Raw genomic sequence first — 16,868 nt, forward strand, 5'->3', positions numbered from 1 at the left:
CATGAAGTAAAGCCAAGTGTAGCAAGAGAAATCATCTATAAAAATAATATAGTAGCGATGGCCCCCTTTAGAAGAGAAGGGAGCCGGACCCCACACATCTGAATGTACTAAATCAAAAGGGCGCTGAGACACTGACTCGCTAGTAGGATAAGGTAACTGAACTTGTTTACCAAGCCTACAACCCTGACACTGCAAGGAGACATCTCCTGAGACAGGCCCCAGAAGACCACGACGAACTAAAGACGATAGTCGAGAACCACAAAGGTGACCAAGTCGATGATGCCACTGCTGGAAGGAGCTGGTAGCTGAAGCGACGAAGGCAGATGGACTGGCGAGTGTGGTGGTAGCGAAAGGAACATTAAGCCAGTCCAACTCCCAAAGCCCCTGAGAATCATGGCGGCGCGGGCCAGCCCCAACCAGAGCCTTCGTGTGGCGATCCTGGATAGTGCAAGAATCAACGTCAAGAATGACACGACAACCAGAATCAGTAAGCTGACCCGCAGAAAATAGGTTCATGGTCAGGCGAGGCACATGAGAAACATCTGGAACATAAAAGGAAGAAGTGGCAAGAGTGCCTCGACTCGCAACAGGAAGAGGAGTACCATCAGCAGTAAGAACATTAATAGGAAAATCGAGAGATCTACGAGAGGACAAGATAGAAGAATCGGAGGACATATGAAATGAAGCTCCAAAATCCAGAACCCATGGGGATGTACCTGACTGTGTAGACAATGGTCGCTCAGCACTAGAAGCTCCAGTCACAGAGCCTGCAGTACCCGTTGAAGAACCTGAAGCAGCAAGTAGACGCTTGAGCTTCACAACATCTTGCTCAGTCAAGGAGATAGTAGACAGCGTCGAGGAAGAAGCACGAGTCCCAAAAGAAGAATTGCGCTCCCTATTACGCATATCACGCTTCTTCTTGAAGCAATCAGACTCGGGGTGACCATCCCTGTTGTAGTAGTCACAATGAGTACGAGGACGAGAGCGGCCTTCACGAGAGCGGGCCTCATTACCCGGAGGAGTGGGTAGTAGTGGTGGAGCACTGGAGCGAGAAGACACTGGTGGAGTAGCAGCTCGAGCACCGAGCACAGAGGGAACCTGAAGCAAACCAGCACCACGAAGGCGAGTCTCCTCAGCACGAAGCTCGGAAAGCACCTCAGAAATAGGAACACGACCACGAGCAAACAACTGAGCACGTCGAGGCTCAAACTCCCCACGGAGCCGTGACAAGAACTCATAGACGCGCTGAAACTCCAAGTCTGACCTCATAGTCTGGCAACACGGGCAAGTGCCACAAACAGTAGTGCGAAGGGAGTCAAGCTGGCGCCAGATAGCAGAACTCTGAGTGTAGAACTCATCAATAGTGGAGTCTCCCTGCTGAAGAGCATGCTCCTGACGGACCATAGACAAGTAGAGAGCATCACCAGAGGGTTGATACCGCTGACGAAGATGAGCCCACATCTCAAAGACAGTACCGAGGCCTATAAACTCAGAAGCAAACTGAGGCAAAACACTGGAAGTGAGAACAGTCACAGCACGAGCATCATCGTCACACCACTGAGTGTAAGCAGCCAGATCGTCACGATAAACAGAAAGAGCATTTGAATAATCCAAGACCTCCTGGTCATAAGCGGCAGCTGCATCATCAGCAACAACCGTGGCTGCAGCCCTATCAGCATCAGAAGCATCTGCGTCAGGAGCCAGTGGCGTCGGCGGTGGGGTAGGAGCCACAGGAGGCACTGGGCGCGGAGGACAGGGGACCTCACCGGAAAGAACACCCCACAGACGAATGCCACGCATGTGAATGCGCATAAAGGCAACGAACTCGGCATAGTTAGCCCCATCGAATATCACCGGGCAGCGCGGGATGGCAACATAGCCAGATGATGCCAAAGACATGGTGCTCCTTTTCTGTCACAAAGACTCAACTAGCCAAGGTGAGAGCAGCCAGAACCAGCAGCAGATCAATCAGACAAAACCAAAAGGCAAACCGACTGAGGCAGGACAAACACGACGGCCCATAGCAGCCCAAGGCAGCGATCGATCTGGACTTAAACAGCGGCAGTTTCACACGCACGCATGCGAGCGCCCGTAGAAGCCAGCAGCGACTCGGAGAGGGCGGGGCCGTACGAGCGGCCGTCAGTGGCGGCCGGCGAACGGGGCCGGAGGAGCGCCGGGCTGCGACCGGAAGTGCAGACTCCGATGGGCGGCGGCCGGAAGAGCAGCCGCCGATGGGCGGCGGCGGCGGGCGGCGGCCGGAAGACGAGCCGAGCGGCGGCCGGACGAGCGGGCGACGGCCGGAAGACGAGCCGAGCGGCGGCCGGACAAGATCCAGCGGCAGTTGACAGAGAAAGCCGGCGGCGGACATCAGGTTGGTGGTGGCTGGAGACTCGAATCAGGAAGAGGATCCGATCGATCCGACCTACAGCAGCGGAAGGAGCGGCCTGGAACGGGCACGGCAGGCTGTATGTGCTGCGGCAGCAGAGGAGGAGGGAGGCAGCAGCGATGTGGAACAGCACAGCCAGGATGTGGATCGGAAGGGTAAGTTGCGATACCCAGAGAAAAAATTCCCTAACCTATGCTCATGATACCATGTTGATGTTAGGAGAATAGCAACATATATTATTAGGAGGCCAATGCCAACATATATACACATACATGAGGATGCCAAAAGGCTACAAAAGGATGCCAAAAGACTAGAATACAAAAGACCAAAAGACATCACTTAATATAACTCTAACAGACGGTTCCTGAAGGTGTGTGGAGTCGTAGTGCTTAGGCTTTTATCTTGATTTTTGAGCTTAGCTTAGGCTTAGTATTTTTATTCAGATATGATATTAGTTTCCCACTTTTGTCTCATAACTTATTACTAAACATTTATAATGTGCAGGTTGAAGCGGGGTGATTTAATGGAGAAAAGGTTAAAGAGCTCATGTTATTCATTTGGTAAGTCTGAACGAATAGCTAATTTGTTGAACTCGTGGTCTCTGATTTTGTAAGCAAGATAAGTTTGAACCAGTAGCATGCTTAGTAGGATTACTGAGTCTCATGCCGGTGGTCTCAGTTTTAACGAGCTGGTCCATTTTCTTCCAATTCTTACTAACGAGCTGGTCCATTTTCTTCCGATTCTTACCCTTCTGTTCGTTAATTCAGAACAGCGCATGGATTTGATTCTAAGCAATTTCTGTCTACAACACACATGACTGACACTGCCACGTATAAATAGGAGATGAAGTTTTAGATGAACATCAACCCTCATTCAGTCTAAAATACACGTACCAAATCAGTCATGTTAAGCCATACTAGCAAATTCCAGCATCAAATTATTTGTCCAGTCAGGAATTAGGGGGTCATTACAGCACAAATAACACACGCACCTTCACATGCAAGTATTTTTTACTCTAAAATATTAGTTTCAGGATACCATTGCTGGGAAATTTTAATAAACAACTCAGGGTGCGTTTGGATGTAAGGCAAGGGGCAGCTCTACCCTAGCTCGGCAAGGTTTGCCATTTGGTATTTAAAATAAAACTAGCTTCTGAAAGGTTTGGCCAGGGGTATTTAAAATAACAACGACTCAATGTCAACTAGAGGATTAATGTTGAAGTCTATATGAATCGTTCTCCAAAGCAATTTGGTAAGTGGGTATTCAAGGAATAAATGTTGTATTGTTTCATCATGATCAAAAAAACAACAACGTGAACTACCTACCCATCACCTCTTGATTAAGTTGTCCTTGGTGAGTATTACTTGCTTGTGGACGAACCACATAAATTTTTTAATACACCAAGGAACCTTAATCTTCCAAATATGCAACAATCTTGAGATTGAGCCAGAATTAATAAAATCAATATAGAAAGATTTCACTGTAAATACCTCATTTTTAGCTAATTTACATTGCATCGAATCCGGCTGGTCGAAGACTTGAACATCTATCAATCTCTGAACCAAGTGCATCCGAGCAGTCCATCGCTCACCAGTTAACGCACGTCTGAACTGAATATTCAAGGGAATCGTTTGAAAAATTGTGCCTACGTAATCCTCCTTACGTTGCACAATGTAATAAAGGGTGGGATATTGTACGGCCAGGGGTGTCTCTCCTAACCACGTATCCTCCCAAAATCTTGTTGACATCCCATTGCCAACCAAGAATTTGACCCTACGAAAGAACAAGACCTTCGTTCTCATGAGCTCTTTCCAGAATGGCGAGTCAGTTGGTCTCATGGTAACCTAGACGAGCATTTTTGACTGTAAATACTTATTGCGCAAAATATGTGCCCACATGCCCTCCGGCTTTGTCTCTAACCTGTAGAGTCATTTGCTCATACGGCATTTATTCTTGATTTCTAAGTTCCCAATCGTGGGAGGTTAAATCTCTAATGAGCCATTATCAAGATAACTAGCCTTGCTTCTAGCAGCTCTTTTTTTTTTAAAACATTTTATTTTTTATTTTTTTGAAACATTTGCTTCTAGCAGCTCTTGCCAGAGCAGGCTAGATAATTCTAGCCCAGCTAATTCTAGCCAAACACACCCTCAGTTGCCCAGGTTGGAATTACGCCCAACAATTTAGATATATTAAAACTGAGCACCCTCCCAGCTCTCTCAGACCATTAGCATTTCTAGCCGTTAGATCGCCACTTTTAGTCGTTTTCGGCCGTCGGATCGCTGTTAGTGGCACCTAAATCTCGTACGCACGCGCTAACTCGCGCGTCAGGCCGCGCTGGGCTTTTTGGGCCGCTGCTCCGGTTGCTTTTTTCGCTGTCTCACGTTCAATTGGGCCTACTGGCCTATTGGGCCTGGCCTTCTCTACCGCCCAACGCAGCGCGCACAGGTGAAACGCCACGCACGAGCCCTAAACCAGGTTCGCAACCTGCTCTGTTCCAAGTGCGCTGCCTGACATTGGCCTCGGAGTGCATTGGCGGTTGGCGCGCCGACGCGAGCGGCGCGACCGGATGGGGCACGAACCCTAGCGGCGCGGTCGGATGGGTAATGGACCCTAGCGGCGCGGCCGGATGGGGCACGGGCGCCAGCGGCGGAGCCGGTTGGAGTGCGGCGGACAACAGGCATGAGATTCAATCGCGAACGATGATTAATCGGGCCATTAATGCCAATCGATGCTCCGGGAAGGTCAGTTCCATCGCTATTCATGCCAATTGATTGATTGCGAGGTTAATCCTGTAATTGAGAGGTTAATCGTATCTCTGTATATTCACCCCAGCCTATAAAATCCCAAACTTGCAGCTGGTCCTTTCCTACTCTGCTCATTTTCGCAAACCACAGTCCAAAAGCAAGGTGATGGGTGTTGCTTAGGTTCCAGCTCTGTTTGGTTTAAGGTGATGTGCTTGTTCCAATTCTCAGTTATTGTCTATCTAAATATGTACTGACATGTCCTCCGTCTAATTCATAGTTTCAAATGATTACAGCTTCTCTCCAGGTTGGAATTCTAGCGACGTACTGCTTGGTATCTTTGGTTCTTCCAGTTGATCCAATGGCTAATGGACAATCCAGACTGGCCGCTGCTCCTTTCCCACTCTCCTCACTCTTGCAAACCAATCTCCAGCAGCGATGGGTGATGTTCAGGTCTTCAGTTCGTTCCAATTGTCTCTGTTTGATGCACCTCCTCTTCCCCCAACCTTCACTTTTAGAATTTGTTTTGTTTACTGATACTGTTCTTTGTGCTCACAAAAAATGCAGGTGTTCTGTTGGATTAGAAAGTTTAGGAATTAACCATTTGGAAGGTGATCCACTGGTTTCTATGTTTCCAATCTATACAGTACCTCTTGCTGCTCCCCTGAGCAATTATTTGACCATGCTTTGTACTCCGGTCCAATGTTATCCCATGTACAGATTTGTTCTTTGTCTAATTTATAGATTCTAATGCTTGGATGTTCGAAATAAGGTCGAATTCAAGCTATGTACTGCTGGTTTCCTTTCTTTCCTCCACGGCGACCTGATACGGCCCATACGGGCTGCAAGGAGGCTCCAGAGTTACCACCATTGGTCCTCCCTGCCATTTGCTGAATTATGCTTCATCGCATATTAGCCAGAATTCGTGGCTGATGTTCTATAATCGATCAAGCCACTTCCCAGTGCTTATGTAATCTTTGTACTGATAGGAACTAGGAATTTGGAAACACAAATCAGTACTACTAATTTACCGTGGAGCCGTGACAACATCGTGCTTTGTTTATTCACTTTTAAAAGTTAAACTTAAACTGGCAAAGTGGTTACTGTTTTATTTTATCCCTGTTAGTCAAAGCTCATGTAATGTGACTTGCCAAGTTTCTGTTGAATGTATTGTTTAAAAAGAAAGATCCGAAGGAATGATTATTTGGCATCAAATTAAGTACTGTCCTGCATGAACTTTGTCATGTTTACCCTCTTCTAAATTTTTTATATGCTTTACCAACTATATCTCCCGATGTTATAAGTATTACCTTGTAGGCTGATACTATTACAGTGAAGACATAGAAAATGAATTATAGAAGTTATTGAGCAAGGAGTGAGGCAGGTCAATCTCTCTTGTCCTGTTTACTACAATGTTATAGTGAATGTTCAGGAGTTTACCACAAATACATGTTTAAGTGAAGAGAAAGCATCCTACCAGCGATTATCTCCCAGTCTTTAGGTTGACCAATTTCATACAAGAACCCTTTGTACTTATCTTATTTATGAGTATTATGACACTTCGATGACATGATTTTCCAGTGTAATTTTCGGATTTTGCAGAAAGAAACACCTAACATCCAGCAACTGACAGCATCATAAGCATTGTTTCCCCTTACCAATAACGGTGCCATGTAAAGGGACTAGCTACACCTACTGATTAATAATACAAAGATTAAGATTCCCTGGGAGTTGGGATTGCATCTTTATTTTGCGTCCACTTCAGTTCTTTGCTTTGATATGGCAGGATTGGTCATCTGATAACCCTAAAAGGTCCTCTTTCTTATCAAAACGAACAATACTCCAATAGAAAAAAATTGACCAGCTGATAGATAAATATATTTTATTTTTCTGAATGTTGTATTTATCGACTCTAGCATGGAAGAACAAAGTACGAACAGTGTGTTTGGAATTTCAGTGAAGCCATTGTTCTGTTCTTTTTGGATAGTTTGATTTATTTAGGTTCTGTTCTCGTTTATATAATTTGATTTTTCACTCGGTGACAATGTTAATTGTAAGTAAACTGAACCATTTGAATCTATTTTATGATGCAACCATTTATATTCTCAATTAATTTCTTTGTTATTTACTCAAGATGGGCATAATCAAATTAGGCAGGCTTCTATAGTATTATACTCTGTAGTACGATAAAATGGGAATCTTGCAAACATAAAGCCATCTTAACATCCTTGTTTTGTGTCTATCTTTATGAGCTATCATATAATCCAACCATCAAAATAGACGGGCGCAGCAACGCGCGCCATCAATGATCTAGTTCAGCTTACAAGATAACAAAGAACCCTTTGCAATGCACAACTGGAGGGAATTCGATTCCTACTGTCTAACTACTTGGAGACTATTCTTTGTAAAACTCAAGCCCCTGCCCCCAGTGTCAATCAGCCGCCTTCTGTACAATTGTTTCTCCAGTGACCCCTACACTTGCACCGAGTAGGTTTGCATGGTTGCTTCATATCTCCCCAGGCAGGTAGTTCACTTGTTTTTTTTGTCATTGTCTCATCGGCATATTGTGCAGAACCTTGTCTTCATTCTAAGCATTTCGTATGGGGCCTTCTCCGCAGCTAACCTGTTTCCTGTATAGTTTTAAATAGCCGGCTATAGCCCGCTATTGCCTTTTCAGCAAGGTACCGCTAAATGGTCGCCTTCAAAAATAGCCCGCTTTAGCCCGCTATAGCTTCCCTATAACTGATTTTGAGGTCCGCCACTATTTTCCATAGCCCACTAAACATTGGTTTCTAGCATAAAAACTGAAAGGTTGTCTCCGCTAACTGCAGCTGCTGGTTTTACTTCAGTGCCATGCTGTACAACTTCTCTATCCACCTGCACGATTGCTCCATTTTCTGCTAAATGATCTTCCAATCCTAGTCCATCTCTTGTCTCAGCATATGGTTGCATTTCGGCCATTTTAAATTGAACACGGCGATGAGCCGATCATAAGCATTGGTACTAGTGTCATCGAGTCAAAACTCCATTGTGTGCATATACATGTTTAAGTATCCATAAGAGCAACTCCAATCGGGCGACCCATTTCATCCGCCCATGTCCATTTGAGTCGAAGCAGACCCAAAACGCATCTGGTTCGTGTCCGCGCCAATGCATTTCAGACTGACACAAAGTGGACGCGCTGCACGTCCCCTCAGTGTCCTCCACGGGCCCACATGTCCGATAGCCAACCACCACATGTGGTCGTATTTATCACGGCCATCTACCGCCGGCCCAAGCGTCAGCGAGTGGAAGCTACGGGAGGCCGTCCTTTTTATCCACGCGTGCGTGGGTGGGGGGGAGAGGGGGCTTTTCCACTTCCACGGCCCGTCCACATCTAGCCCCCGTGTGCTCCCTCGTCGGTGACAAGCAAACCCTAGCCATGGGTTTCTTCAGCGGCTCCGGCAAGAGGGAGGGGAAGCTCACTCCCGGGGCCAGCTTGTCCCGCACGCTTCCTCCTACACCACCTTCCCGCCTCGTCAGGCAGAGGCTACACATTCCAACGCAACAGGCACGGTGGTACTGGCAGTACAGGTAGCCACTATCGTACCTAGACGTCACCCTACCACAAGACCAGCATCTTGATCCGCAGCGGATCTCGATTCCGCGATCGCAGTGGGCGCACGGCGGTGTGTGCAGCCGGCGGGAGCTCCTGACACCGGAACAACATTTGCTTCCGACGTATGGGGCGGACTCTGCCGATTGGGAGATGTGGTTTGCCTCGAGCACGAGGAGATAAATAAAAAGGAAATAAAAATGCAGCAAGGTATTTTTGTGTTTTTATATATGATAAATGTAGACGGGGGGCATAGTTTTCACTTGAGGCTTCTCTCATGATAACAAACATACGTGGGTGAACAAATTACTGTTGGGCAATTGACAGGAAAGTGCATAGTTATGACGATATCTATGGAAATGACCATGTATATAGGCATCACGGCCGTGACAAGTAGACCGAGTCCTGCCTTAAGCAAGATGAAAACAGAGTAACGCCTTAAGCAACATGACATGATGTAGACAAAGTAAACCCAATTAATATGAATAAAGCCCTTCGTTTTATCCTTAATGGCAACCATACAAATGCGTGTCATGTCCCTTTCTGTCACTAGGATTGAGCACCACAAGATTGAACCCATCATAAAGCACTTCTCCCATTACAAGATAAATCAATCTATTTCGCTAAACTAAACAGGTAGATCGAAGAGAATAAATAAAATCATGCATAAAAGAGTTCAAATTTGACTCAAATAATATTCATAGATACTCTGATCAGAAACCCACAATTCATCGGCTCCCAATAAATACAACGCAAAAGAACATTACTTCGGATAGAACCCCATGAAGATCATGGAGCACATGGCATTGAAGATCAAAAGAGAGAGGAAGCCATCTAGCTACTACCTTTGGACACGTAGGTCTGTGGTGAACTACTCACGGATCATCGGAAGGGCATCAAGGTTGATGTAGAAGCCCTCCATGCATGCTCGATTCCCCCTCCGGTAGAGTACTAAAAAAGGCCTCCAGATGGGATCGCAGAAGAACGGAGACTTGTGGCGGAGGAAAAAGAGTTCGAGGTGCCTCTCAGGTATATTAAGAATATTTATGAATTTACAGAAGCAAAATTATGTCAGGAGGTGCCACGAGGGCCCAGAAGCTCAGCACCCCCCCCCGGGGGGGGGGGGCTGGTGAGCTTGTCGCACGCTCGAGACTCCCAAGGTCTTCTCCTGAACTTTATTGTGATAATTCTTCTACCATCGCACAAGTCAAGGAGCCGAGGAACCACCACAAGAACAGACACATAGATCGGAAATATAACCTGATATGAAAGATCTTAAGGAGTGATGGTATGGAGTTATGAATGCAAATGATATGATGGATGCAAATGGATGCAAATGTTGCAGATCTGTTGATTAAGCCGCTTCACAACCCAAGCGTGAGGGGCACGTTAGAGCTATGGACATACGATGTCTACTTGATTGACTCTTGTGCAAGTGGGAGAATGTTCGAGAAAAGCCCTAGAGGCAATCATGTATGATGATATTTCCTATGTGATTATGATTAAAGATAGTCCTTGGAAATTATCAATGATGTGTATCAGCAAGTACGTGACTTGTTTGTGTGACAATGCATTTTATGATGACTAGCCTAAAAGGTCCCTAATCGTAAGGGTTATGTGGATGCTCAAAGAACTAGACTAGCATATGATATGATGGATGTCTCATTCTCACTAACCATGGAGTATTGGATGCTAATCGGACAATAGGGACGTGGAAAGGTCTCGTCGGATTCGATGTAGTCATATCCAAGTCTGACAGACCGAACTATGAGACGCAACGATATGTCATGTGTAAGTCTCTAGTACAACCTAAGTTCTATGTTCTAAGACCTGAGTTGGCGCATGTACTCGGGATGGTGACGTACCTGCTTTGGGCCGACTAAACGCTACTCCATAACTGAGTAGTTATAAAGGTAGGTTTCGGGCTTCTTCAGACCCCTGTTGCAAGACATGGTCAAGCAAGATGGGATTTGCCCCTCCGATCAAGAGAGATATACTCTGGGACAAGGATTATGAGATAATCGGTCTGTGGTCAGCATCACTAGAGCGAGAAAGAGGACGGGCTAGCACAAGGATGACAGACTCGCCTTGAGCCCGACAACATATATTGTGTGGTAAAGGGAATGTAAGTGTGACATACAGGTTCACCAACTGGCTTCATAGTCTACTTGGTGGTCGGCACGCCTTGCTGGAGGCTTCTACCAACCGAGCAGGTCGGAGTTGATCCGGCCTGCGAACGAGATGACTTGAACCTAAGGGGTCGCACTCTTAAGGAACCTGCAAGGTTGGATCCAAGGACACTGGTAGGATGTAACCCGACCTGGACTTGGATCGTGACCAAGTAGACATTGGCCTTTTGGGATCCGTGTGAAGCCCAAGTGCCGAGCCCTTCATGGATGCCTATATATATGGAGGTGTGGCACACTTATACGGTTGATCGCTTCGACGCCATCATTAAGGCTTTGCATATGTTGCATCTAGCCACATCCAAACGCCGCTGGTTTTGTGATCGGACCTGGCAGTCCACCGCACGACATTCCTCCTAAACGTGTGGATACCGTCTGAGGCGGTGCACTTGCGCTGCCCCGGCGAATCTGTTCATGGGATCTGATTGGCTACGTGGGAGATCGACGAGGAGGACACGACTCCGGAGACGCGCTGCCCCAACTCTTCTTCCGCTGGACGGGACTGCGCGTCTAGTGGCAATGATCTCTGATCAATCTCTCGTAGCATGTTCTTGGATGTTGTGCGGGTATGAATTTCTAATTTGCAGTCAACGCACCCTACCGTAGATCTCAATAGACAACATATATGTATAACTAGTTTTGACAACAACAAAATAGCACTAGTTCATATAGAAAATAGCAATAAAGTTTTAGGATGACAACATATATGCATAAGGTGCATTATATATAGGATGAAAAGCATATAATGAACTAAGTTAATTGTCTACATTGCCATATCCAACTACGTTAATTGTAGGCAGCATCTAATGAGCTAATTTAATTGTCTTCATTGCCAAATGTGACTAAGTTAATTGTAGGTAGCATCTTATGAACTAAGTTAATTGTATACATTGCCAAATCTGACTAACTTAATTGCAGGCAACATCTAATCAACTAAGTCAATTGTGTACATTATCAAATCCGACTAAATTTCCTAACTGAAACATGTGTATCAAATAAAAATGCCAACAAATTATCCACATGTGTATCAACATGTCTATCAACTAAAAATGCCAACAATTTGGCACTGACTTGGCAATGCACTAGGGCAAACACATTTGTTAAACATTGTAATTTCTAGTTCAATTTGGCCTACTCACCCTAATTCAATTTGTCCTACCAAAGAAAGAAATTGTAGTTTCTAATTCAGTTTTGCCTACCCATTTTAATTCAATTTAGGTAGGCTCACTTCACTGCCAAACTGAAACCCAGGGACGCAATCAAATCGGGAGGGGATGATCTCACTGATAAGTTGCAGTGGAGGGGGTGAAGGTGGAGTGGATGAACCCTAGAAGTTTGTCGTTTCCGCAACCATCGTCGCTGAAACCCTAGCGACACAAATCAAAACAAAATGAAATGAAATCGAATCTGAGGGCAACTAGCGGCGAGAGAGGGAGAGGAGATGAGAGATTAGTTGTTACCTCACTCGGAACCGGCCAGAATTGGAGCGGTGACGACAGAGAATGGAAGGGGAACGAGAGAGAGAGAGAGAGAGAGAGAGAGAGAGAGAGAGAGAGAGAGAGAGAGAGAGAGAGAGCGGGGGCAGAGAGTGAGGGAGGGAGCGAGGCCATTGCCCCTTGGTTTTGACCCCCACTACTTCCTAATAATTTTAGGGCTTCGCCGAATATGCAGAAAGTAAATTTAGGAAAGCATATTTTTTTTCTTACTTTAATAAAAACCATACAATATTTCTACTTTACTAAAACAAATAAAAGACTCAAAATAACAATAGTACATTAATAAAACTCAAAAATATTCTTAATTTAATAAGAAACTAAAATACTGAATATGTTTTAAAAAATGTCAAAATATCCAATGAAAATGATATAAATTTATTAAAAGTAAACTACAAAAAACTTGATGTCTCAAAATATAATATAATAATGTCCACATTGACAAAATAATATTATTGAACACATTTCAATCATTTAAGAATAAATACTTATTAAATTATATATTTTAGAATGGCATTATTTCCATCTAAAATATTTTAAATTTGATAAATGTAGAATATAATATAATATAAAAATGATCACCACCTAAAAAAAGTAAAATATTGAAGTCTAAACATATAATATAAGAATCTTCACATTGATAAAATAATAGTGAGTTCGTTTCATGTTAATCAATTAAGAATAAATAATTGTAAATAAAACTTATTTGAAACATTAGACCCCACGTCATATAGTGCTGGCGTGGCAACGCATGACACGCCACAACGAAACTTAATAGTGCTACTGGCATTTTCGCACATAGGAGCGTGAGCTTCCGGTTTTTTAAAATGTGTTTTAAATGTATTTTGAAATTTTAAAAAATTTGAAAAAGAAATTTGGCGCACACATCGTCATATTGTACATGCTCATCAAGTCGTTTCAAAAAAAAAAACAACAACTTATGTGTAGCGTGCGAGAAAGACAAAATCCGATGTTCAAAAGTGCTTTCCATAGGACATCTTTTTGTCCTTTTTACACAAGTCACAAAATAGGTCGGTTTCCTTCGAAACTTGACGTGTAATGTCCTGGTGTGCGCGCCACATTTTTGTTTGGAATTATTTCATTCTTTGAAATAATTTTTCCGGTGGTAGGAGCGCGTGCTCCCATGTGCCATAGCAAATTTCTGTGGTGTTCCATGTCAGTACCACGGCAGCACTATATTACACCTATTATAAAATGTGGGTCCTATATACCTGTCACGTCCAATTATTTTCGTACGCTACTAGTGTATCCCTAGGTCGTACCAAATAAGCCAACGTAACAAGTATTTGAAAAAAAAAATAGTGTTGGCATTGTTTGAAAATGACGAGCCTAGCAATATTTCCACTAGCGGTATCATTTCTATATCTCCCTAACGACCAGCCTCCCTTTCAGCCTCACTATTTGGTCCACCTCCAGAATCACACCCAAGAGTTCACACATACAAAAACACCATTCAGCACTTCAGTCAGACATTCAATCACACCCAATGGTTCTATCAACAACCATAACAACGATACGTTTTTGTTAGAAATATGAGCAATTTACTGAATGATTTTATTAACAGAAATACTAGATAAAGCATGACTAGTATAGAAGTGATTAAACAAGCCATTCGATTTGACAAAGAGAAGGTAAACAACATCTTCATATATGAACCGTAACTAAACATATCTAGAGCAGACAATATAGCAAGTTGCATATATGAAATAAAGTCTACCATATCTAGGGCAAATACTACAATAAGGAACTGCAGCAGGACCTCTAATAGAAAGAGGAAGAACACGTACGGGACAGCAGCAACAGAAGCGCTGGTCTTGGGGTCGGTGTCCTCGCCAGCCATGTCGTCGAGGAGGTCGTGGACGTCGGGGAAGAAGTTGTCGGAGTCCGAGGCGTCTGTGACGAAGAAGTCAGTAGTCGCGCGAAGCGCTCCCCAAAAACCTTATCACCCTTCTCCCGTACAGGATTCAAAAGGTGCAGTTTCAGAGGCCTACTATCCCGACCTGCGGTGCATGCCGCAAGCCGGGATGGGAAAGATCGTAGTAGTAGCTCAGTGGTCGAGAACTCTGAGGCGAGAGGGTTGTGTTGTTCTGGTGCGTCTCTCTGAGAGGAGCGACCTCCCTTTTATACGCGCAAGAGAAGGACGCAAGAGGGCAGCGACGGAAGGCGAAACGAAGAGACGGAGATGAAGTGCACAGCCAGCAGCCGAAGGGCTGCACCGTTTGCATTCGAACTCCACTTTCGCAAAAAATCTTTTCAGCTTCCGTGTGACCTTTCCTATACCCGTAGGGCGTGGCAAAAATTTAGACATCGGCTCGGCTCATTCCCGCAACCCGCGGCGCATCGTGACGAGGCGTGGCGTGGCGTGGTGTGGCGTGGCGAGGCGGGCGGCGGAGGAGGAGCGTGCGTGGATGTCCCTCTTGTTTTCATGCTCATACAAGTGGGGAAAGAACCTCCCTTACAAAGAGGTCCAACTCCCTCTGAACTAGTAATGTGGGAGTAAACTTTAGTTCCACCTCTTGCCTTGCACAAATGGGCTGCGTGGGCCTCTAGGATCTATTAAGAATTTCTGAAACTGCTATTGGGCTAGGACCAAAATAGACAAAATTCCAGCAATCCCCCACCAGATCCCAGAGGCACACAAAATTTTCCTTTGGTTCCATAACACTTTTTTATATACCGGTACTGCAGTGGAGACTGTTAAGTTGAACTTCCACCTAGAACTCTATGCTACACTAGTAAGCAACTTCAAAAGTGGACTGGGCCTTGAACTGCAAGTTTTCTACGAATCTAGCTTCACACAAAGCCTTGACCGATACGTGGCTATCGTGGGTCTTCCCCGCCAGTGGAGCTTATGTGTCATACTCCGAGTCCTTTCATGAGTTTACTAGAGAGAATCCTACTCTCATACATTGCGATGTTTTAACACTCAGACTCATATAGGTGCGTTCTTCAAAAGATGTTCTGCAGGACAACATCTCTGCTTCAAAGAGCCACTTAGAACACATTAAGATATACATCAACTTGCCATGCAGATTAAGAGAGTATTGCATCTTCATGGAGTGTTATTGTTAGTGGTAAGGATACTCTCCTCTTAGTTGATCAACAACTTGTCTTCCACATCTAATTCACGGGATCTCCGATCACAAAGAATAGGTTACCACTGTGAACAACTCATATTGTGGGTCTCATACCCATCTCCCTCGATGCTTTCTCTATCACATTACGTGATAGACCCTTAGTAAAAGGAGTTTCTCATTTTTCTGACAGACTTTAACCTTCTCTGAACGTGTCTTGATGACTTGTGTTATCCTTTGAGCTGTTCACTTTCGTGATCACAGTTTGATTATCGCAGTTCATAAGGATACCCGGTACAGGTTTCTCAACAACCGGCAAGTCGTTCAAGAGACGACGAAGCCAATCTTCTTTGACCGTAGTTGTATCTATTGATGTGAGTTCTACTTCCATTGTTGACCTCGTTAAGATGGTCTGCCTGCAAGACTTCCAAGAAACAGCGCCACCTCAATGAGTGGATACATATCCGCTCGTGGCCTTTATCTCACCAGCATCAGAGATCCAGTTTGAGTCATTATACCCTTCAAGCACCTTTGGGTGCCCAGTGTAGTGAATTCCATAATTCGCAGTGCCTTTCAAATATCGCAAAACTCTCTCTAAAGCTTTCCAATGCACATCTCCTGGTTTTGAGACAAACCGGCTTAGTTTGCTAACAGCAAAAGAAATGTCAGGTCTTGTAGCAATGGTTAAATACATAAGCGAGCCAATAATCTGACAATATTTCAATTGGTCTCTAGCAATTCTTCGATTCTTTCGAAGCAACACACTAGCATCATATTGTGTTGGAGAGGGCTTGCAGTCACTTTAGCCAAAGCGACTCAAGATCTTTTTCACATAGTGAGATTGAAGCAATGTAATCCCACCATAATCGTCTCTCAACAACTTGATGTTCAGAATGACATCAGCCACTACTAAATCCTTCATCTCAAAGCAACGAGATAGGAAATCCTTGACCTCCTTAATAACCTTCATATTTGTTCCGAAAATCAAAATATCATCAACATACAATCAAAGGATAACTCCCTCGCCCCCACCATGGCGATAGTACACACATTTATCAGCTTCGTCTACAACAAAGCCTGCGGGTGTTAAAGTTCTTTCAAACTTCTCATGCCACTGCTTGGGTTCTTGCTTAAGTCCATACAAAGACTTTAGCAACTTGCACACTTTCCCTTCCTGACCATCTATTACAAACCCATCTGGTTGTTCCATATAAATTTCCTCTTCTAACTCTCCATTTAGGAAAGCAGTCTTAACAACCATTTGATGAACGAGAAGACCATGTGATGCAGCAAGTGAAAGTAGTACTCGAATAGTGGTCAGTTGAGCCACACATGAGTAAGTATCAAAGAAGTCTTCACCTTCCTTTTGGGT

General features: G+C 44.5%; 1 long non-coding RNA gene across 1 annotated transcript; it reads left to right on the plus strand.

Annotated features, from left to right (window-relative positions):
- The first annotated feature begins 5,052 nt into the window (after positions 1-5,052).
- Positions 5,053-5,813, plus strand: LOC123186783 (uncharacterized). The gene is made up of 4 exons (XR_006493711.1): positions 5,053-5,127; positions 5,242-5,333; positions 5,424-5,580; positions 5,695-5,813. It is a non-coding gene; the product is annotated as an uncharacterized lncRNA (long non-coding RNA).
- Positions 5,814-16,868: the final 11,055 nt, after the last annotated feature.

This window comes from Triticum aestivum, chromosome 2A, assembly GCF_018294505.1.
Source record: "Triticum aestivum cultivar Chinese Spring chromosome 2A, IWGSC CS RefSeq v2.1, whole genome shotgun sequence".
Classification (NCBI taxonomy): domain Eukaryota; kingdom Viridiplantae; phylum Streptophyta; class Magnoliopsida; order Poales; family Poaceae; genus Triticum; species Triticum aestivum.